Raw genomic sequence first — 21,384 nt, 5'->3', positions numbered from 1 at the left:
TCCTGGAGAGTTTTTGTCTGGGCTTGCTTTAAGCTATGAGGATACATTTTCAGCCTCTTAACTACATACATGAAATTATAACCCATAACATTACTATAACATCACTGTTAACAACAATGCTCAGTACATCATGAGCCTTCCGAAGATACCCGACTTGAGAAACTTTGCATTGGATACCACACAATCATTTTACAAGGATGAACATGGAGGTGCTGGGTATTCCCCTGAGGTACAGAGTGTCACACTAACATGTAAGACTTGAGCTGGATCAGATACGCATATGCTTTTATGCTAAGAGCATAACCTTCAGCATAGCACCAAACAAGCAGTTAAGACATGACAGAACACCACACCTGGGATCTCTCTCTCCAGACATACCTAAGCCAGCAGGCTCTCTACCACTTCCTGCAAGTGAGGAAAGATTTAAAAATGTAAGGCATTAACTTGTAGCTTTGGCCCAAGATGGGTGACTGAATGTGAGACATGATACAACGATGCACCCAAAGAAGGAATGACTTTGATCAAAACACAGAATGAGTTTTACATACCCAGGGACTCTATAGAGAGGCTCTACAGCTACAAAAGCAACTGAAGGAGGTTTCACCGAGACTTGATCGATTCTACCACTACAATTTGCCACGGAAATCAGGCTTGCTCTAGCTAACAAAACTGGAACCATCCCAGGATAAATGGACATGTGCTGAGCCCTGAAGAGGGAGGAAAGACTAAAACCTGGTGGAGGGAACATAATCCTGAGCTCCTTTCTTCTCTCCTAGCACTTATTAAAATTGAAGTTCTAGAAATTAGAACTCCAATGTGACACTGTACCTCAAAATAGCACCCTGGAACCCCCATATTCACCACTGTGATAGGATTGATATGTTCGGTACAAAGTATGCCTTGTGAGGTATCATTTGAGAAGTCATGATCTGTTGAGCATTATTATCCTGTTGAATTGGGTGTGCTACCATTCTATCTGAAGGTATGAAGTATTGCAATAGGTTTGATACTGAAGTATGTAATAAGTGAGAAGTGCCCACAGCTAGCCTTTCAGTGGCAACAAAGGAGCAACTGACAAGGCAGATTTACATCAGCACCAGCCCAACAGGCACTGATGGCCCATCAAGAAGAATCCACTCTCCCAGAGACTCCTCAGTGGGATGATTTAGTTGGGGTAGGTCCTGCTTTGAGCAGGGGGTTGGACTAGATGACCTCCTGAGGTCTCTTCCGACCCAAATTTTCTATGATTCTATGAATGGGGGCTACCTAACCCGCATGTCACAGCAAGGGTCTTTCTAGCACCTGGAGAGAAAGTATAAATGAGGGTCGATGGTATCACGACAGGGCCTCTCTCCTCCCCCATCTCAACACCTGGAAGATGATTTGGAAGACAAAGACTGAACTGGGGAGATTGGTACCAGGCTGAGAAGGAAATTCTGCCTGTGTAATAAGAACTGTCAACTGCCTGGAACATCCAGTGGGGTGAGAAATTGCTTGGTTCAAATCTTGCTTAGTCTGTAGAATTTAGACCGATTTTATTTATGTAACCAATTTTAGTCTATACTTATAATCACAATCTTTCTGTAGTTATTCGGTTTTATATTTTACAGTAACTCCTCACTTAACATTGTAGTTATGTTCCTGAAAAATGCAACTTTAAGCAAAACCATGTTAAGCGAATCCAATTTCCCCATAAGAATTAATGTAAATAGGGGGAGTTAGGTTCCAGGGAAATTTTCTTCACCAGCCTATATATACACACATATATACAGTATAAGTTTTAAACAAACAATTTAATACTGTACACAGCAATGATGATTGTGAAGCTTGGTTGAGGTGGTGGAGTCAGAGGGTGGGATATTTCCCAGGGAATGCCTTACTGCTAAATGATGAACTAGCACTTGGCTGAGCCCTCAAGGGTTAACACGTTGTTGTTAATGTAGCCTCATACTCTACAAGACAGCAGGAATGGAGGGAGGGGAGACAGAACGGCAGACAGAGACACACACCCTGTGTGTGGGGGAGAGAGAGAGAGATGCGCATTGCCCCTTTAAATACACTGACCCCGCTCTAAGTACATTGCCTTTTTAAGCAGATCAGCAAGTTGAGAGAGCAGCTGCTGTCAGCGAGCTCCCTTCATCCTGAGCCATCGTGTCCCGCCCCGCCCCCTGCTCTGTGGAGATGGGGTACAGGAGCAGAGGGGCAGGAGTGGGGGGAGTGGGTACCCTGACATTAGCACCCCTCTTCCCAACCCCCTGCACAGCAAGCAGGAGGCTCCCGGGAACATCTCCAAGGCAGAGGGCTGGAGCAGCACACAGCAGTGGGGGGAGGGACAGCTGAACTGCCTGGCAATTGATAGCCTGCTGGGTGGTTACCGCACAGGGAACTTAGGGGAGCTGCCGGCTCACCCTGGTTCCAAGCCCCCGCCAGCCAGCTCCAACGGGCTGCTCTTCCTGCAAGCAGTGGACAAAGCAGGCGGCTGCCAAATAACGTTATAAGGGAGCATTGTGCAACTTTAAACAAGCACGTCCTCTAATTGATCAGCAACGTAACAACAAAACAACTTTAACCGGAACAACTTTAAGTGAGGAGTTACTGTACCTAAAACAGTGTGGTGTTTGGTTGACGTGCTTAGAAAATCTCAGCTCAGGTTAACAAGAGCGGTTGCACTTCCCTACCTTTTGGGGTGGTTAACTAATTAATGAGCTTGCACTGTCTAAGGGAGTCTTGAGCAGTGTAAGATGGTATATTTCTGCGGTGAGTTGCTGGTGCCTCTCTGTATAATTTATGACTGGCTTAGAGAGCACTGAGGCAACTTAGCTGGGTGTGGGTCTCCACATGCTGCTTGTCAGTGGCATTGCATTGAGAGAGACAGTCCAGGCTGGAGTGTTAAGGGGACACAGCGTTCCCACAGTCCCAGGTTGTACCCTGGGGATCCCATCACATCCAGCCTATCTTTATGAAGCAACTGGTGTCACAGTTCATAGCATCAAAATCGTGGGAAACTGTAGAAGTAAAAGAAAAGAGGACAGTTGAACTTTGAATTTTGTCATTTTTTAAAAGTCCTGATGGGTTTGGCCAAAAGTTTGTAATGGGCTAGGTGCTGAAAGAAAAAACCTGGTAAAAGGGCAGATAAAAGCATAAGAGGCCTAGCTAGTTAGCAGGCTGTTTGTGTTTTACTGACAAAACTGCACGCTTTTCATTGGGGACAATGTTTGCAACTATTTCATGTTTGAGAAGTAACAATGCTTCTGAAGCGAGTCACAAATCATGGGGCTTGTTTCCTTGCATCAAACCTGCGTTTTTGAGGGCCTGAAGCCTGTATTGCAACTGCATCAAGGGTGAAGTGGCTGGGGGCCAGAGCGATGTTGCTGGCTCATAGGCCGCGGCTGGGCTGGGACACAGCAGCAGAGTTAAGGTTGTTTGAGGAGCACTAACTACAACTTTCTCATTGTCAGACACTTGGGTGCAATAAAACGTTTAGTGAATTTCTTAAACTTCTTTAAAATCTTTGGTTCTGGAATTTCCTTAATTTTGTTTTTGCAATGAAACGTGAAGTTTTGCCAGATGGCTAGTTACACAGTGAATATGAAGACTTTAGAACCCTGAAGTGTATGATATGAGCAAGGCCAATGAATGACTGGGTATAGTCTACGTATCTCAGTAAAGGGGAAAAAAGCAGGATTAACGAACTGCTGGCTACTTTGGGCATTGCCACTTCCACCTTCCCCAACTGACTGATAGGATGTTCTGCGGCTGCTCACTCGACTGTTCTTAGGTATAGTCTTTTCCATTTGGAAAGCACCTAGAACATTTCAGGGCTTCTGGGAACAAAATCTTAACGTGGTGGATATATTTTTAGTCGTCTGCTTTAGGAGACAAGGACACTGGGGTAGGGTTTGCATGAAAAAAAATAAACTAACATTGTAGTTGGATTGTCTGTCTTTAGGCACACCCAGCTCCATTGCACAATAAATGAATACAAACCGTCAAGTCATTTATTTCACTATTTTAGTGTATTACTAACTCCATGGAAGGCAAAATACCAGATTATCTTATGAAAACCCTGAATTACTCGGAAAAGACACAGCTCTGGAACGTTCTTTCCCAACTCTTGTTTGGATGGGTGAAAAAAAGAACAAATGGCTAGAACTCTCTTTACAGGAAGTTATCTGACAGATTGCACATTTACAGACTGAATAGCTTGGCTCCCTTGTCTAACCAGAACTTTTTATAAGCACGGCAGACACATACTCAGCAAACATAGACATGGCTTGTAACTGCCAAGAACTACACACTTGTCAGTAGAGCCACAATGTTTATAGCCTCCGTAGACAGAGCGGTAGAAGGTAAAAATACAATGAACACCTCCATTTTATGTGCATGGTACACCACAAGCAAAAAGACTCAAACTAATAGCAAAAAAAATGGTATGTACATCAGAAGCAGGAAGCCTGGCAAAACTAGTGGGGCCACTGGACGAGCAAGGTGTCCAAAGAGCACTCAGGGAAGACAAGGCCGTTGCAGAGAAGCTGAATGAATTCTTTGCATCCGTCTCCACTGCAGAGCAGGGGGGGAGAATCCCACACCTGAGCCATTCTTTAGGTAACAAATCTGAGGCACTGTCCCAGACTGAGTTGTCAGAGGATGTTTGGGAACAAATTGATAAATTAAACAGTAATAAGTGTGACATCCTGGCACACCCTTAAGGATTCACCACTGTCATATAATTAGGATGTGTTTTGCACAAGGTATTCCTTGTGAGGTGGTATTCTAAAAGTCTGATTTACTAGACATTACGAGATATTATTATTAATCCAACGAGATCTTAGTCTTTCAGGTACATCAATAAAAAGGCCAAACAATGTTAATGGCTCATGGAGGAAATGCACACAAGCCGAAGGATCACCCCAGGAACTGCATACAATAGAAACCTCTCAGAGATAGCACTACACATTGAGAACCCTTTGACCCAGGTCACAGCAAAAGAGCTTTCCAGCAAGGGGAAGATGATATAAAAGGGGGAAATGGCATCATGATGGGATCTCACTCTCTCTACAACACCACACCTGGAAACACCTGAGGAACAAAGTCTGAACTGAGAAAACTGATGGTCCAGGCTAAAATGATTTCCATCCTGTATAAAATCCTGGGAAACCCAAGCTGCAAAGCAAAGGCAGCGTGTGCCTTAAGAATCTGCCAGCCTGTTTATCGCTCAGGGTGAGAATTTGCTAATTCACATCCTACCTATCCAGTATGTAAAGCTCAGTTTGCGGATTTGTTTATTTACTAGGCAATCTATTTTTATCTGTTTGCTATCACTTAATCTATAAGAGAAGTGTTATTTACTCCTTCACATAACACAAGAACCTGGGGTCATGCAATGAAATTAACAGGCAGCAGGTTGAAAACAAACAAGGAAATATTTCACACAATGCCCAGTCACCCTGTGGAATTTGTTACTAGGGGATGTTGTGGAGGCCAAAACTATAACTGGGTTCAAAAAAGAAAAGTTCATGGAAGACAGGTCCATCAATGGCTATTAGCCAAGACGGTCAGGGATGCAATCCCGTGCTCTGGGTGACCCTAGCCTCTGATTGCAAGAAGCTGGGAGTGGCTGACAGGGAATGGATCATTGGATGATTGCTGTGCTGTTCATTCCCCCAGGACACCTGGCATTGGCCACTGGCAGCAGATAGGATACTCGCTAGGTGGACCATTGGTCTGGACCAGGACAGTCGACCTTATGTCCTTACAGAAACCCTGCATCAATTTAGCAGAGTTTGTAACTGTCAAAGTGCAAGCGCTTTCACCACTGCAGCACCTAGAACCTCTGTGCAGATTCAAGGAACTTACTACTTGCAGCTCAGAACTTTAAAGCTGAGACAGCAGAACTGGAATTTTCCTGAACTGGAGCCATTTGCCTCATCAATCTTGCCAGGCTCTTTCTGTGGCTAGTCTGGCTCCCGGCATATCACAGGCCAGAGAATTTTACCTAGCTACCGCTCTATTAAACCCAATAACTCATGTTTGGCTAAAGCAGCTCTTCCAGAAAGGCATCCCATCTGGATTTGAAGAGAGAATCCACTAAGAGATCGAGAATCCACTTACGATGGTAGTTTACTCCTGGGGGAATTCTGCGCCACTGCGCAATGCAAAATTTTGCAGAAATTAATGTTGTGCGTGCAGAATTTCCTTTCCCCCCCGCTGAAATCGGCTGCAGAGATGTTGGCTGCCACTAAGGGGCCGTTGAACCCAGCGGAGCCCAGCTCGCAAATAGAAGACAAGGGCAGCGATTGGTGGGGGGAGGGAACTGGAAGGTTCCCAGCAGCTGCAGTTCCCAGCACGCCCTGAAGGAAGGAGGCAGCGCTCAGGAAATGCCATGCAAGCCTGGGACCCAGCATCAGGTTGTTTCTCCCTCTGGATCCCTGGGCTCTGGGGGGTAGAGGGTGAGTGTGTCTGGGCTGGGGGATCCCTGTAGCTGACCTCCGAGAAGTCAGGGGTGCGAGTGTCTGGAGTGGAGGGGACCACGGCTGGACTCTGGGGGGGAAGGGTTTGGGTGTATTGGCTGGGGGGGGCACCATGGCTGGGCTCTCGGAAGGGTTGTGGGTGTCTGGCCCCTTGGCTGGGCTCGGGGGGGGGGGGGTAGGAGGAGAGAAGAGGACAAGGAAACAGGAACTGGGTTGTCGAAGGGGTTTCTTTAACTTTCTATTCATGGGTAGGGCCCTACCAAATTCACCGCCATGAAAAATGTGTCACGGATTGTGAAATCTGGTCTCCCCCCAAGAAATCTGGTGTTTTCTGTGCCTTTACCCTATACTATGCAGATTTCACAGGGGAGACCAGTGTTTCTCAAATTGGGGGTCCTGACCCAAAAGGTAGTTGTGGGGGGTCACAAGGTTATTTGGGGGGGGGTTCAAGGTATTGCCACCCTTACTTCTGTGCTGCCTTCAGAGCTGGGTGGCCTGAGAGCAGTGGCTGTTGGCTGTCCCGCCAGCAACAGCACAGAAGTAAGGGTGGCAATATCGCAACCCGCCCTACAATAATCTTGCAACCCCTCCCACACAACTCCTTTTTGGGTGAGGACGCCTATAATTACACCATGAAATTTCAGCTTTAAATAGCTGAAATCGTAAAATTTATTATTTTTTAAATACTATGACCGTGAAATTGATCAAAATGGACTGTGAATTTGGTAGGGCCCTAATCATAGGGGAATTGTGTGTGTGTCTCTATATTGTTACAAACATACTTGGTGACAGGTATTTTGAAATAAATTACCAAAATAATTGACACTGGCATGATTATATAGTGTTATTTTGACAAATAAAATATGCAGAATTTTAAAATATTGTGCACATAATTTTTAGTTTTTGGCGCAGAATTTTTAATTTTTTGGTGCAGAATGCCCCCAGGAGTAGTAGTTGGTTCCAATGGTTAGTCTCACTGTGAAAATACTGTACCTTAGTTCTGTTGCATTCTCTCCCCATGTAGGATGACCAGACAGCAAATGTGAAAAATCGGGGTGGGGGTGGGGGGGTAATAGGAGCCTATATAACAAAAAGCCCCAAATATCAGGACTGTCCCTATAAAATCGGGACATCTGGTCACCATATTCCTATGCCAGGACTTGCAGAAGTTATAACAATGTGGACACGCACTATTGAGCATGACCTCAAAACATTTCTAGATTGTCTTCTCTGCTTTATTAGCAAAGGCAGTGCTATGCACCAGCTCTCACTCCAGACTGACTGTGTGTGTGTGTGTGTGTGTGTGTGTGTGTCTCTCTCTCTCTCTCTCTCTCTCTCAGACGCTGGCTTTGAGTTAACAGGGACAAAGACATCAGTCACTTTCTCAAAGAGTAAAAAGCTATTTCTCTATATCTTGTGTCTGAAAGTGATTACCCCATAAACCCGCCCCATAAACGCACCCCACCTGCCCCAGAGATGAGGTGAGGTGGCATGGGGGAAGGCGGCAATATAACAAGGAGATGGAGAGAACAGGGCTTACCCTCTGCATGGAGCGGACATTGCATCTATTTTGTGCATTTGACACCTATATCCAAAACTGATGTGTGCAAACATGGACTCATCCATGGGACAGGGCTCAGCTGTGCACCAGGCATCCCCAAAGGGGTCTTGCAAGGGACTCTTCCAGGTTAGTACCACCCTCTCCTCCTTGTGGGACAGTGCTCAGCCCTGGGGGTCATATCCTGTTTGGGCTCCTCCACGGACACTCAGATACCCAGTGTCACTGCTGGTGTCATTATCAGTGAAGAAGTCCCGACAGCCTGTGTCCTGGCCCTGCCCCAGCACCCTGAGGCCAGCCGTCCCACCGCTTGGGCAGCCCTTAAAGGGGTTTATGGCAAGCAAGATGGCCAGAGGGAAGGTCAATAGCTACTTCATTTACTTATATCTCATTCAAAAGACAAACGAAAATGGCAGAGAGCAGGTCCCGGGCTAGTCTGTGCAAGGACCTGTTCCAATGGCTGCTACTCCACTCTGACCTCTTTTGGCTGTTACACTTGTCCTGACTTAAACTGAGCTCTTTAAAGCAGGGACGGTCTCACTGTCTGTGCAGCGGCCAGCCCAATGGGTCCCTGATCACAGCTGTGGGTGCTAGTCCACCACGACTAACCCTAAAAGCAGAAGTGCCTGTGTGAGGGTGTATACACACGCACGCGTTAGAAAAAGGACTATCAAGCCCTGTGCCTATTGCCACCCTCAGCTGTCTCCCCCACTGCCCCTCTTCCGAGTACACGTTCCAGGCCACAGACTGTATCTTTGTACTGTGTTCAGCACCTCGGCCCCACTCCCAACTGGGGTGTCTTAGTGCCCCACAGTACAAGCAGCCCAAGTACATTCATGCCACACTCCCAGCTCCCCTTCATTTAGGTGCCTGGCCATTTCTGAGCAGCACAAGTGACCGCTCAGAACCGCTTCTCCTGCCACCCCCACGTACCAGACCCCTCCCCCAGCTCCCCCACATAGAGCGGCTTTGGGCCTCACTTTAGGAGACACGCAGGGAGCCTGCGCTTTGCTGACAGGCTCACATTCCAGTGGCAGCTCCAATAGTATGTGTGGTTGGAGCCAGAGACGTCAGGGAGATGGATAATCATAGGGGCTCTCTACAGATGCAGCTTCCCAACCAGCTCCTAGGGTGCAGAGCCCCCAGCAGTTGTGCCCCATGCTTCCTCCCAACGGGCTGTACACACAGCCATGGGTCAGCATGCAGCCGGGGAGAGATGAGCATCCCAAGGGTCTATGCAAATGGTGGGGGGGGGAAGGGGAGAGCAGAGCACAGGAGTCCTTGATAGTGGCTTGAAAGGGCTAAGGCATTCTGCTGAAGAGAAAAGTATAATTGGACAGGTAAGGCTGCTGAGCGGTCCCGTGTCTGTCAGCGCCCTGCCCTGCCCACGGAAAGCGCAGGAAACCCAGGACACAGCGAGGCATAGGGGAGTGGGGTTCACAGGGCCTGAGAGCGCATGTGGCTGAAGCAGCATCTGCTGCCCACCGCTGGCAGGAACTAGCTAGCACACAGTCACAAGAGGGGCAGTCCAGGACTGGGGTGTACTAGAGCCCCCCACTCAGAACAGCATGGGGGAGCTCAGGAAGCACATGACAAATGGGGATCCCCACCCCCTTCCAACACCAGGGCACCTAGGAGCTGCACTAGGCTCATGCTGTCCAGCAAACTAAAGAACATAAGAACGGCCGTATTGGGTCAGACCAAAGATCCATCTAGCCCAGTATCCTGTCTACCGACAGTGGCCAATGCCAGGGGCCCCAGAGGGAGTGAACCTAACAGGTAATGATTAAGTGATCTCTCTCCTGCCATCCATCTCCACCCTCTGACAGACAAAGGCTAGGGACACCATTCCTTACCCATCCTGGCTAATAGCCATTAATGGACTTAACCACCATGAATTTATCCAGCTCTCTTTTAAACGCTGTTATAGTCCTAGCCTTCACAACCTCCTCAGGTAAGGAGTTCCATAAGTTGACTGTGCGCTGTGTGAAGAAGAACTTCCTTTTATTTGTTTTAAACCTGCTGCCCATTAATTTCATTTGGTGGCTCCTAGTTCTTACATTATGGGAACAAGTAAATCACTTTTCCTTATCCACTTTCTCCACATCCCTCATGATTTTATAGACCTCTATCATATCCCCCCTTAGTCTCCTCTTTTCCAAGCTGAAGAGTCCTAGCCTCTTTAATCTCTCCTCATATGAGACCCATTCCAACCCCCTAATCATTTCAGTTGCCCTTCTCTGAACCTTTTCTAATGCCAGTATATCTTTTTTGAGATGAGTAGACCACATCTGTGCACAGTATTCAAGAATGGGCGTACCATGGATTTATAGAAGGGCAATAATATATTCTCCATCTTATTCTCTATCCCTCCCCCCCCCCTTTTTTTTTAAAGCCAAAACGCTAACAAGGCACGCACAAAGCAGCAGTCAGGGCGAGTTGCAAACAAGCAGAGGGGTCTGCGCCTTGCCTCACCTCAGCCAGACGGAATCCCACAGGCCTGGCTTGGGCATTTCTGTCACTTAGCCATGCCACTCTGCCCCCTTAGCCATTGCTTCACTCTCAGGCCTGCTCTACACCGGGGGAGGGGGGGGGAAATCGATCTAAGATACATGAATAACGTAGCTGAAGTCGACGTATCTTAGATCTACTCACCGCGGTGTCTTCACTACAGTGAGTCGACTGCTGCCGCTCCCCCGTCGACTCCGCCTGTGCCTCTTGCGGCGGCAAGTACAGGAGTTGACGGGGGAGCGCTTGGGGGTCACTTTATCGCGCCTAGACTAGACACGATAAATCGACCCCCGCTGGATCGATCGCTGCCCGCCGATCCGGCCGGTAGTATAGAAATACCCTCAGAATCTGCTCTGCAAGCCTGGCAGCGGGCTGTGGGAGACAGAGCCCTGTGCATACACTGGGCCAGGAGTCAGGCCGGCCAGGGAAGAAGTGAGCGGCCATTTCCCCTACAGGCCATCACAATGAAGCTCTTAGCAGCAGCAGGTGTCACTTACCACTCCCCTGGCTAAGGGGGCACAGGTCTCTGGTATTAGACACTCAGCATGCTAGGGGTCCCTAGACGAGTCCCTCCCACTGACAGGCCTGGCTACCTACCTGCCTCTCTCCCAGCTCCACCCTCACTCAGCGCTTGGCCAGCTGGGCCCAACAGAGTGTTTCAAAGCACACCTCCTCCTTAGCTTCAGGCGGCAAGGGGTGCATCCTGCTGAAAGGGGCCTCCCACCCAGGACCCCACTCAGCCACTGGGGCAGCTGGAGAGGTGGCCTGCTGCGAAGGGGTGTCTTTGGCTCCGAGCACATGCTGCCCAGAGGCAATGGCCTTACAAGAGCAGGGATAGGCAACCTATGGCACGCATGCGAGCTGATTTTCAGTGGCACTCACACTGCCCGGGTCCTGGCCACTGGTCCGGGGGGCTCTGCATTTTAATTTAATTATAAATGAAGCTTCTTAAACATTTTAAAAACCTTATTTACTTTACATACAACAGTTTAGTATATATTATAGACTTACAAAAAACACCTTCTAAAAACATTAAAATGTATTACTGGCACGCAAAACCTTAAAGTAGAGTGAATTAATGAAGACAGCACTTCTGAAAGGTTGCCGACCCCTGCTCTAGAGGGATCTGTTTTCCCTCTGCTATTGAAATCCTTTCTGTTTCCTCTCACCCTTCCAGGTTCCTCCAGCCCCTTTTATCAGGAAACCAGCCGACTCACCAACATTAATGACTGAAAAAATGTCCCCTCCCCCTACTCCCTTCCCCAGCAAGGACAAGAAAGGGGGAGAGGAGACAAGGAGTAAACAATGACTGCTACCAAATATGGAATTAACAGGCAGCGATGAAGCCACAGTCCAAGCATTTAAACATCCTGCTGGGCAGATTTAAAGGGCCAAGGAAGCAGCCTACTGGCTAGGGAGCCAGGCCCCAGGGAGCTCATGGGCAGCTGAGCGAGGCGCCATGGCAGGGGACGGAGGAGACTGCAGAGCGGAACTGGAAAGTCATGAGATCAATTACAGAAGGAACAGAGTCAAAAATTTCCTCTCACTAAGTGCCCCACCCAGACATCCCATGGCAGGGGGTTCCTGGGCTCTCCATGGGGCACTCTGCTCCCCACACCCAGGCAGCGACAGCCTTCTTCTTTAGAATGATGCCCCCCCAAGTGTCCGTCCGTCTCTGAAAACGGCCCCTGGGAGCAGCCAGCAGTCACAGGCTGTGGGTGCAGGACAGCTCACAGCCTTTTCTCCTTGCGACTGCAGCACAGGAACCAGCACTGCATTTCCCCTTTTCTGGGTCACAGCTGCATTCTGTCCGGGGTGACACCAGCTCTGGCCAGAGCACCCACTTCAGACCACAAGCCTGACAGACACACCCCAGCTGATGGGGGAGAACTGGAGTTATGTGCCCTCTCCTCTGGGCACAATCAGCCTTTTGTCCTGGGCTGTCAGAGCTCCAGCCAGCCCCACTGCCAGGCAGAGTCCGGCAGTGATCCCCCCTTGCACACCGAGACCAGGGAAGGCCAGCATGGCTCCCGCTGTGGAAGTGAATCCCAGCCCCTCACTCTGCGGGGTAAGCTCTAACACCAGCACTGAGAGCCAGACTCAGCCTCCTGGGCTCAGAAGGGCAGGAATCCAGCCAGCAATCCTGTCCCATGGCTAGGGAAAGGGGAGGGAAGTTCTAACGTCCCCTCCTCCCCCCAGCTCCCTGGTGCCAGCTCCAAAGCAGAGGGGTGGGGGGGGAGAAGACTGGCACTCAGACACCAGAGCCAGGACACTGGAGGAGAGCCCAGAAATCGGGGTCCTACTCCGGGCTCTGCTACGGACTCCCAGTGTGACCTGGGGCCAGTCACATAAGCCAGCCACGGGGCTAGTACCTCACACACAGGAGAAGACAACTCTGTTGGTGGTAGCGAGATACGCACAAACAACGGCGAGGGGACTGCAGAGTACCCAGATCATTTACAGCGCTTGGATCATATTCCAAAATGACCTGTTTCTGGCACACACACACCCCCGCAGCCACCTTCCCTCAGGCCCCCAGCCCTCCAAAGGCCCAAAGGGAAACGCTGCCAGGCAGGAAGGGGGCACTGACAGCACTAGCTATAAATAGCCCCCGAGGCGCCAGTGCACCACGCACAGGACAGGAGCTGGGCCTCCTGCGGAGCTGGGCAGCTATAATTTAGTTGGGGATTGGTCCTGCTTTGAGCAGGGGGTTGGACGAGATGACCTCCTGAGGCGTCTTCCACCCCTAATCTTCTATGAATTGGCTCCAAACAGCACAGGGTGTCAGACCCCAAGAAAAGCAAACACCAAGAGCGGCCTGAGCCCCGAAGGGATGTCCCATTAGAGCAGCCCTACAGGCAAGACAAGACCCTGCCCACCGGAGCCCCACCTCCCAGGTTCTCCTTGCTCTTTCCATCAGGCCAGCTCCCCTTATTGGGGAATGGGGGATCAAAGCCACACCAGACAACTGGCTGGGTATTTATAACAGCTGCCATCCCCATCTGGGACCAAGCGCAACAGAGACCTTTCTGCATCCTGCTTCCCCAAGATGGCATTTCTGAGCCAGAGGGGGGAGTCCAGGCTCTCCCTGCCTGCGCCCCATGTGTGAGACCCCGGCCTCACCAGGATCAGAGCACCTAGGTGGTCTCCAACCCCAGGGTGAGACTCTTCGCTTCCCACCACCACCTGAGGCTGCATCCACCCACGTGACGGGACCTGCCACGCAGGTTTAGACCTATGGCCAGCCTAGCACCAAGAGGGGTGGGGGGCTTCTGAGGAAGGCAGCCCCTCTGACATGCAGCTGTGTGCTACCAAAGAGGGATGCTACTTCCTCCTGACCCTGGGTTAGGCCAGCCTGCGCACCCAAGCCGGATGGAGGTCAGAGCTGCTCTCCCGCTGTATCCTGCTGAGTGCCCACACAGATGCTGCTATTGTTCTTTATGGAAATTAACCCTTCCCATCCCAGACACAGACCTGCTGCCACTGCCATCCCTGGATTTCACACTTGTGACTCTGAACTCATGGCACCAGCAAGATACGTGACCACCCTGGGAAGGCCCTTAGCCCAACGATGGGCCCTCTCCTCATCTTCAGCAGGCTTGGGGCCGAGCCTCTCTCTAGCAGCCGCTAAGGCTTCCCCAGTAACAGGGGGAATTTCTTCAGGTTTGAGCCATCAGCCTCCCTCCTCCCCACTCTTCTGGTTCCTGCTGCGTTTCCAGGAGGGAATGGGCACCAGCACTAACATGGGATCTCTCGTGGGCCCACAGGTGCTGACTGTATGGGCTTGTGTCAATGTGTAGCCAAGATGGGACTATCTAGGGAGCTCTGGACCCCCAGCATGCCAGAAGCAGGGGCAGGCTGCTCTCCTTGACAGTCCTGCAGAGGAAGGAGAATAGCTTCCCCCAAGACTTTACAGGAGGGGAAGCAGCTGTCGAACATGCTCAGTGCAGCCCTCAGTCTCACAGGAGCGAGCAGGGCCTTTGTTTTGATCCCACAGCAGAGTAGATGTGAACTTCGGAGAGTCCCTTGGAGGGGACACTGAGGTTAACAGGGATGGGAGTCCCTTCCTTCCCAGCCCGTTTTGGCAGCTGATCTATTAGGCTGAACCCCCTCCAAAACTAAGATCTCCGTTCCCAAAGTGCAATTTTCAAGGTGCACGTGGAACCCAGTTTCCACCTGAATATCTGGATATTTGTCCAAGGAGCTGAGTGGCTATTTGGAAAACGCACCAAGAGGAGCAGGCATCCTGGAGTCCTGGCACAAGGGCAAAAGGTGCTTCTCCTGCTGGGGTTAGGAACCTCTAGAGGTGCTTGGTGCCGTGACAAGCTATAGCGATGGGCAGTGATGGAAGCTCATCCTTCCCTCATCTCCATCACATCCAGGATCACTCTGCAAACCAGCTGAACACAGAGCCTGCCTGGAAGATGCAAATAGTCATGCACCAAATCTCATCAGCTGGAAATTAAACTAATTGCATGCATCCTCTCTGAACACGTGATCACTAAATTCAATTCAAATAGCGTACGCTCTGGTGTGGCATGCTCCATCACAAACTCTCATGATGCTGACCAGGACTAACCAGTCAGCATAGTCACGATGAAGCCCTGAACTATGGATTGCCTACACTGCGATGGGAGGTGTGACCGCAGCATGTGTAGACACACCCAAACTGGCTTGAAGCTAGCTACCCTGAATACTAACAGCAGTGAAGTTCAGCGCAGCTGCGCAAGCCCGCCCGTGACCCTGGGTACTTACTCCGGTGGCTAGCCCACCCCGAAGTCCGCGCTGCCAGTTTTGGTGGTACTGGTCCTTGTGATACCTTGATCACAGCTAGCTCAGGTATGCCTACATGTGCAGCGTAGGCATTTCCAAAGTGACAATGCTGAACATGCCTTGCCCTGGATAGCAGTCAGCTCACTCAATTTCACAGGTATGCTGTGATGCAGAGAGCCCCTCTCCCACTTCTGCACTAGCCCTGGTGCTAGGAATAGTGGGCATGCCCGCGTACACCAGCCACCAGTGTTTATCACCACACTGCCTGATGCTGCTTGGATTGGTAAAAACGCCTGTTGTTCCCATTAGCACGTGCACTTCCACCAGTGGCGCTGTAACCCTGCTAGCTTCCCCATAACTGCCAGTGCAGACAACGGCTAAGGATGCCTGAAATAGTACAGGGGGCCCCTGCAGGACCAGCCTTATAGAGTGCCCTGAGGGAGCTGGGGGGCAGATTGTGCCTACGTGTGACGGCAGTTCTGCTCCTAAGGGAAGTGCAGCTCTGGAGACTTTGAGCAGGGTGATAGCAGCAGCTGGCTGAACTGACCACGTCCGTGTACAACAAAGAAGAGCAAACGTTTGCAAGTTTGCCTCTGCTATTCCAGCCAGCATCTTCCTGGGCAGGAGCCGGTTAGTGACAGAGTGACATGTCTGCCCTGGCCCTCCCATGTGGAAATAACATCCACCACGCTGGCAACCTCAGGCCCTTCCTTTGAGAGGCACGTCACCCAGCCCCAGGGCCCAGAGTCTAACATTCAGAGTAACTAACAAGCTAGAGACCCTGTCAAATCCTGTGCAGCAAATCAAGGCTATAAGGGCACATTTGGGAGGCGTAATTGGCTCCTCAGCTTGGGGCATCCACCACCTTCCTTTCAGGGAGACTCCCACCGTTAAGTTTTAATATCTCAATTCATCACCAAACCCTCTCACCCCACACCTCCATCGAAACAGCAGCGTGTAGAGGTGATGCTGTCCCTCAGGGGCTCTGTACAACAGGGACCCCGCAGTCTCTCCAGGGCAGTCTGGGTCCCTCCCTGCTGCTCTTTGTGCAGAGATAAGTTTCCCTACCTCACCACTGAGAAAGCGGCTCCAGGGGCCTGGGGACATCCCCAGGGAGTCACCAGCTGATGCAGCCAAGCAAGCTGCCTTCAGCAAAGAAACTGTAGCTCTCAGAAGCGTACTGCTGCCAAGAGAGGGTGTGGAGTCCCCATGGCGGGAGAAATCGGTGCCCGAGAGGAGACACTTGCCAGCAGGGATGGATTCAGGACGAACTCACTCCAGCACTAAAGCCCCGTTGGAAGTGGGTGCCCCATTAAAGCTCCCACCCTGCAATCCCTGGCAGGAAGTGATGACAGTGCTCAGAAAGATACAGGTTCGTTAGCTCAGTAACCCAATGTATCCATGCCAGCAGCAGGTCAGGCATGCCACAGGCAGGGGTGAACCAACAGGCCATCCAGCCTGTCACCAGGAGATTCCTGCAGGTGAGAGATTTCCTGGGAGGTGTGGAGTAAACCCCAGTGGTTTTACAGCTCAGCAGCTGGAATGTGCCCAGGAAGCCTTATCCAGTGCAGAGCTATGAACTCAGGGGGAGGGAGCGAGGAACCTGGAGGAAGAGTCACAGGGCGCGAGAATGACTAAAGATGGAAAGTGCCTAGCTCACCAGGGCTGCCTGGCCCTGCTGCCCAATTAGATCATTCGTGCACATCCATTAATCACATCTTTAGCCAGAAACAGTTACATCGCTCAAGTGCTCAGAACAACGACCAGCTGGAGCTGAGTCCAGGGATGGAGAGGCAGAGCCCACTACCACCTTCGGAACCATGGACCCACACCACTTCTCCCTACTCTACACCCCCTCCCAAGAAAAAACAACACTGCTCCCTCCCTGAGTACTCAAGGGTCATTCAGAAATGATGCCCCCTCACAAGAGAAGGTGCAGAGTCGGAGGGCAAAGCAACCCAGACGCTGTTTCTGAGATTGGCCCAGCTGAACCGGGCAATGCCCCTCCCCACAGCATGCATACACCCCCACCCACACATGCTGGAGACCATCAGCTACCCACATACACACACCATTAGAACGGACCTGAAGTACCACACACCCAGGCCTCACCCCAGAGAGCTGCAGTAGCAGCAGCTTCAATTCAGCCAGCAGGGGAACCAAGACAGAAGGGCAACCCAATGTTTCCATCCAACAGATTAAAGCTGGGTCAGGACGCAGATACACGCGCGGCATCCAGTAACCAGTTCTCAGCTGAACGCCACAGAGAAACGGGACAGAGTCATCTCACCCACGTGCAATGGGCATTAATGTTAACAGACATTCCTTGAGGCACAGTGCCCCGCCACAACCTGCCCACACATTCCTACTGCCAGCAGCTCTGGGAAGGGTTCTGCACTTTGCATGCCAAAGTTAGTACGAGTTTCCCCAGAACTCCGCTTCCATTTCCCCCCCCAACCCGCCCCAAAGGAGCCTCCCATAAGCATCCACACTGTGCATGCCAAGGCAAGCTGCAGGACTCCCTCTGAGGACAGCTATCGCCTCCCAGGCCATTTCAGCTGCCCTATCCCCTCCCCTTCTGGCACTCTGCAGCAGACAAACCTGTTCCACAAAACCCTGCCCTACAGGCATGGAATCAGCAGCATGAGGGAGACAGACGCTCCAGGCGACACTTCCAGTGGAGCTGCCTTCACAAGCCTGTGCAGAAGCCAGTACAGGGAGGAGAGGGTAACTTCTGCAGCCCCCTGGACTGTGCTCCCAGAAGAGGGATGGGGGGGTTGGGGAGCCAGATGTTACTGAGCTTTAGCCGGAGCTGCAGACAGATGAATGAGGCAGCCTGTGTGTTGCATTTCCTGGCAGGAGGCAGCAAGCCCCACCCCACCCCAGCACACACAACCAGAGTCCAGCTCCTCATAGCCCCATCTCCTCCAGCCTGAGTAACAGTGAGCAGAGCCTGACTCAGCCCAGCGGAGCAGGAAGCAGACAGGGAGGGGGAATAAACCCCAATCCGCCTCCTACAGCCCAGGGGAAGCCTTGGCCTTTCCCTGGACAGCGGATTCAGCAGTCTGGTGGGCCCCCCAGGAGCATGGCCCCTGCGAGAACCTGACACAGAAGGGAAGCTGTCTGACAGGGCTTTGGAGCTGTGCTCCGGCTCCGCTCCAGCTGCAGCTCCACGCCAAAGCCCTGCCACCACATACCCAACACTGCCACTACTGCAGCCAGAGAGAGGGGGACAGGGACAGGCTGCACAACTAAGGGAAGCCAGCAACAAAGCCAATGCAGAGGGTTAACGGATCCACGGAGAGAGGGATAAGGAGCAGTGTAGGAGCACAACCCCTTGCCCCAGGTGCAGCTAGTCCTAGCACATGTTACAGCTGGACTCTATCTGGAAGCATCTTTCAGATTCATCTCTGGCTAGAAGGGGACTGATCAACTCAAAGCTCCCCTCCTCCTCACCACCAGCTCCTGGCAGAAAGGAGCTGCACCACCACCACCCCGGCCAACTGGCTGCTCCAAGGGGACATCCCCACTACTCTGCTATTCCCCCAGGCTCCTTTTCTGGGTCCCCCTCATTGCAGATACCACTGTCACACTGCTGGTCGGGGAAGTTTGAGTGGCACAGCCAGAGCTATCAGACTTACCACCCAGCTGACCCCTGTCCACAGGAACCCAAAGAGCAGCGCTGAAACTGCCCCAGGGCTTTGTTAATCTCACTCTGAGGTTGCTTGGGGGAACTACCAGGCCTTGGCTACACTCGGGAATTCACAGCGCTGCTCTCACAGCGCTGTATGTACTCCACCTCTCCGAGGGGAGTAGCGTGCAGCGCTGCAGGCTCTGATTACACCGGCGCTTTGCAGCGCTGCACTCGGGGGGGGTGGGGGGGCATTTTCACACCCCTGAGTGCAGCAAGTTGCAGCGCTGTACAGCGCCAGTGTAGCCAAGGCCGCGGAGGCGCAAGAGCTGCCTGTCTGCAGTCTCAGGCACCCAAGGGCATTGGGAGAAGGGCTAGAATTTGAGGGACGGGGGTGTAAATGAAAGCTCAGATTCTGCAGAAACTGAAGAGGCTTGAGACCTCGACCTTTGCAAGTTTCCTACTAACCACTACATCCTGCAGCAAGGCCTGTTAATGCAAATGTTACTGTAATTAACAGATGGTAAGAGAACTGGACTCAGTCTGAGCAACTGAGCAGAGCCAGACAGAGCCACCACTAAGTAAGGGCTGGGGTGGAAAGCAGAGAAACTTCACTCTACAGCCAACCTGCAGCTGCCTGCCACCCCCATGCTGCTGCCTGCTCATCCCACAGGGAGAAGGAAGCAAACTATGGTTGAGAAGCTAAAAGAGGAAGCAACAGCTTCAACTTCAAACGCGTAGTGAGTGCCCACACCAGGCGGCAGAGTGCTGGGGAAGAGGAGGCATAGGCGGCCAGCCCCACACTGGGGCCAGAGGCCCCTTTGCTCAGTGTTCATGCAACCGTCAGAGAATTTCTGGCGCGGTCCAGAAGCAGAAGTGACAAGCAGGGAGGATGGTTTCTGCTGAAGGCATTTGTCCCGCTGTGCTGTGTCAGTAAAACGAGCCAATCCCAGGCGCCAGGCTGTTAAATCCGTTAGTGACACAGCCTGGCAGACAGGTAGTCTGGGAGCTGCAACAGCAGGGAAAAGCAGCGTGGGGGGTAGATGCCCCACACCAGCTCCCACCCCCTCAGCCTGCAAGTCACTGAGTCCCTTGGTCTGTCTCAGCTGCCTGCCAAGCTCAGGGCTCGCACAGCCACTGATTTATCATCATCCCCCTGCACCGCAAGCCTCCTGCGCTCTGCAAACCTCACCTCGGACACACACACACACACCACCCACGCCTGGCCTCCCCCCCTCCGGAGCCTGGCCTCACCCCCCGTCCCCATGCCTGGCCTCTCCCCACCCCGAGCCTGGCCTCCCCACCCCACCCCCACCCCGAGCCTGGCCTCCCCACCCCGGGCTCCCCCCTCCCCTCCCCACCCCCACCCCCACCTCGAGCCTGGCCTCCCCCCCCCGAGCCTGGGCTCCCCCCAGAGCCTCCCCTCCCCACCCCCCTATGCCTGACCTCCCCCCACCCACGCCTCCCCTCCCCACCCACGCACGCCTGAACTCCCTCCCACCCCTGGCCTCCTCCCCCTGCCCAGGCTCCCGCGCGGCCGGTCTCCCGCCGCCCCGCGCCCGGACCCCGCCGGGCCTACCTGGGGCGCAGCCGGGTCCCGCTGCTCCGGACGCGACTCGCGGGGAGGGAAAGACGGAGCGACGCCCCCCGCCCTTAGGGAGACGCTCTGTGCTGACGCTCTGTGGTAGCGCCGCGCCTGCGCACTCACGCCGCCACGTCCCACCCCAGAGTGTAGCCAGCCCGGCGCCATCTTGGTTGTGGGCAAGGCCCCGCCCCGCGGGTGGGGGGCCAGGCAGCGCCACAGACCCGCCCTCCGGGAGGCGACGGGGTCCTAGCGCCGGGCTCTGCAGGGCGGAGCCGCGGCGCCCCCATTGGTTTTGTCCCAATGACCCCGAAGAGACCCCGGCCCGGCCCCACCTAGTTCACCCCATCTCACTCCATCCTGCCCCACCCCGCACAGCCCCACCCCGCTCACCCCCGCCCAGCTCCACCCAGCTCACCCCACCCCACCCCACACCGCATAGCCTGCCCCTGCTCTGCCTCGCCTCACCCTGCCCCACCCAGCTCATACTGCCCCACCCTGTAGAGCCTGCCCCCGCTCACCCCCGCCCAGCCCTGCACAGCCTGCCCCTGCTCTGCCTCGCCCCACCCAGCCCTGCCCTTCCCACCAAGCACATCCTGCCCTGCCCCACCCAGTACAGCCACCCCTGACCCATCCTGCCCTCCCGTCCCAGCACGGCCAGCCACCGCCGCACCTCATCCTGCCAGCACAGCCAGTCCCGCCCCAATGCGTCCTGCCCTGCACCACCCACCCCTTCTCGCCCCGCCCACCCCATCCCCACCCCAACCCGCATAGCTTGCCCCTGCTCTGCCTTGCCTCGCCCTGCCCCACCCCGTCCCTGCCCCCACCCCGCACAGCCTGCCCCTGCTCTGCCTGGCCT

The 21,384-nt window shown here is 52.9% G+C and overlaps 1 protein-coding gene across 2 annotated transcripts in view; it reads right to left on the bottom strand.

The window, feature by feature from the left end:
- Nucleotides 1–20,659, bottom strand: part of TLN1 (talin 1) — a 143,678-nt gene extending 123,019 nt beyond the window's left edge. For both annotated transcript variants that reach the window (XM_065598567.1, XM_065598569.1), the window contains exon 1: nucleotides 20,523–20,659. The gene's annotated coding sequence lies outside the window, so the exon portion shown is untranslated. The remainder of the gene's footprint in view (nucleotides 1–20,522) is intronic.
- Nucleotides 20,660–21,384: the final 725 nt, after the last annotated feature.

Source organism: Chrysemys picta, chromosome 6, assembly GCF_011386835.1.
Source record: "Chrysemys picta bellii isolate R12L10 chromosome 6, ASM1138683v2, whole genome shotgun sequence".
Lineage (NCBI taxonomy): Eukaryota > Metazoa > Chordata > Testudines > Emydidae > Chrysemys > Chrysemys picta.
The sequence above is the reverse complement of the archived record's forward strand: the minus strand, read 5'-3'. Positions and strand labels throughout refer to the sequence as shown.